The following is a 3,193-nucleotide window of genomic DNA, read 5'->3' on the forward strand; positions in this document are numbered from 1 at the left end:
CCCCTCTCCTCCTCCCTCCTCCCTCCTCCTCCCCTCTCCCCTCTCTCCTCTCCTCTCTCTCTCCAGTCCCCTAAACCAGGCTGGTGTAGAAGTCAGCCTCCAGAGAGCTGCAATTACAAACACAAGCCACCACACTCAGATGCAAGAGAATAAATTTTGGATACAACCTAAGCACTGGAGAATGACTAAGCAGAATCCTTGCCACCAGGTCCCTTTAGAACCCTCTGATTAGGTGAAAAGTTAGTTCAGTTCAAGCACAATATACTACAGAAGATAAAACAGGCAAGCAAACAAGATTGTTGGGGGAAAGTTGCTCTAATTTTTTTCTTGAAACAACTTGACTTCATTAAGAATTTCATATGGAAGATAATACATGTTTTCAATTTCTGCATTATTTTAGAAAACGTAGTTTGGGGCAAGCAAGATGGGTCAGTGGGTCAAGGACCTGCTGCATAAGCATCAAGACATAAGCTTGAATCTTTAGGACCCACACAGAAAGCCAGCCATGATGGCAGGCATTGGTAACCATGGTACTGTGGGGACTGCTGTGAATGGAAATAAAGAGGCTCTCTGGAGCTTATTGGCCAGAAAGGCTAGTCATTCCATCTGAGGTCTGGGTTCATTGGGAGATATTACCAAAGTATTAGCTGGAAACACCTGAGACTGGCCCCTGGCCTTCAAACATACATAAACACATTTACGTGAACATGTAACACAGAGAAAGAGAGAGGGAGAAGGGAAGAGCGAGCAAAAGAAGTTTAACAACAACAACAACAACAAAACTTTCTAAAAGAATCATAGGAGACTAGAAAGATGACTTAGCAGTGAAAAACTCTTCCAGAGGAGAGTTCAGTTCTCAGTTCCCATGTCAGGTAGGTCAAAACTGTAACTCCAGGGGATAATATGACACCCTCTCCCTGTATATCTCTCTCTGTCTCTGTCTGTCTCTGTCTCTGTCTCTCTCTGTATGTGTCTCTGTCTCTCTGTCTCTTTCTCATACATACAAACATGTTTTAAAAGAAAGGTATATGAATAACAATTCCACCAAGAAGAAGGCTTTCCAGTATCAGTGGAGGAGTGCAGGAAATAGAAGATGGTACTAGGTAACAGTCATGGATAAAGATGGCAGGCTAATGTGTCATTAGGTAATACAATTTCTATCCCAGTTAGGTGACCACTTTAAGGTTCTAGCACTTTTACATTGTTACCTAGTTTACTTGCTCATAGAAAAGTTGCAAACTTACTTTGTTCCTTATTTTCAAATTTAAGAAGTGTGTGTGTGTGTGTGTGTGTGTGTGTGTGTGTGTGTGTGTGTTGTGGATGAGGTTTTAGGGAGTATACTTTCACAGTGCACTTCTGCTTATGTGGGTTCTTGAGGTCTAACAGAGATGATCAGGATTCTGTGATCGCCTGAGTTAGCTTACCAGTCCCTCAACTACTACTGACTTTCTAGAATAAGCATGTTTTCATTTCGGATGTACCAGGCATGAACATACTCAACAACAAACCAACGGTGTTCATCATGTAAATAACCTAATGTGCTTCTACCCACTCACTTGCCCACTCACTTTATATCTCACTAATGAAGTGTATTTTAAGGAAATTAGAAAAGCAAATGCTTGCTCCAATAGTAAGACAAGAGAGAAAGACACTACCATAAAAATTACAAACCCAGGTCTCAGATTTCCCATGGCAACTGAATTCCAGATCTTCAAGACTTTCTCCTTTTTTATAATTGTGGGATATCACTCTGTAAGACCACCAGAGAGGGGAGACCCTCACTCAAGTCTCGAGAAGATGCGACTCACCCACAACCACGAGAGACACCAAACTTGTTGCAATAGCAAGAGGTTTAATTAATCATAGTCAGCACTGGGTCAAGACTCCTATCCCATGCAAGGGCAGAGGAGTGCTGGCCAAGAGGCTTGGGAGGAAGGGGTATTTAAAGGAGAAAACCGCAAACCAGGGGAGTAAAAGGGGAAATCAAAAAGTGGAACAGTAGTAAATAGTGAAAAGTTTTCAACCTATTATTCAGTTAGCCATAAACCAAGGTGGGGAGTGGGAAACATCCTGTGCACATTTTTCTCAGGAATGTGACCTTAACCTAGCCCATTGTGGTCAGTCATTTCCCGGAGTACCTTGACCAACCTGTATTTGTAATTCTGCTATTCTTTGTAGTAAGTCAGTCCCTGGAATGGCCTAGCTGACTTGCCTTCTGGCTCTTTCTTTAACTCAGGCCTGTGAATTTACTAACTTTAATTCAGATGGGGGTCCTGATCTTTTTCTGTAATTTTTGTCTCCTTACAACTCAACATCAGTTCACACTGTATTTTAAAATTCTTGTCAAGAAACAGATGATTCTTAAAAGAATCCAGCTACCTTCTTATGTCCATGTTTATGATGCTAGCATGTGGGCCTAGTCACAATAGACAAAAGGAAGATACCCATGTCTGTCAGTGGATAATCACCAAACCACTTGGGATGCAAACATTCAAGGACTATTACTCCTCTCAAAAGGTCATTTTGACACTTTCTACAACATGGATGAACTTTAAAGAAATTACACTAAGAAAAATATTTTGCTCAAGAGCAAAAATATGTCATAGTAGAAGATATCAACAGTAGTAAATATTGCAGAGACAGAACAGAGTGGAGCGTTCCAGAGGCTGGGGAAGTTACTGTTCAGACTTGGGGATGGGTAAAAGCTGTTGATGGATAGGGATGAGAGTCGCATAAAACTATGGATGTGTATAATATATGTGGTATTCACAGAACCATAAACCTTAAACATAGTTAGGATAGAAGGCTTGAGAGATGGTTCGGCTAGTCAAAGCCTTTGCTGCTCCTTCAGAAGACTGGAGTTGGGTTCCCATTACCCACATCAGGCAGCTCACAACAGTGTAACTACAGCTTCAGGGGACCCAACTCCCTCTTCGGGTCTCCATCCCTTACTCCCTCCACTTCATGCATATGCATATTCATATAGAGACAGATACATAAACACAAACTAAACCTTAAAAATGAAGATAGTAAATGTTATACATAGTTCAGTACAATTTTTATAAAATAGTATCTAGAAACCCTTTAGGGTCTTTATATTAGGGTTTTCTAGAGTCACAGAATTTATGGAATATCTCTATAGATTAAGGGAATTTATTCTAATGATTTACCTGTAGTCCAAGTAACCCAACAA

This window comes from Grammomys surdaster, unplaced genomic scaffold (assembly GCF_004785775.1).
Source record: "Grammomys surdaster isolate TR1022 unplaced genomic scaffold, NIH_TR_1.0 125679, whole genome shotgun sequence".
NCBI lineage: Eukaryota > Metazoa > Chordata > Mammalia > Rodentia > Muridae > Grammomys > Grammomys surdaster.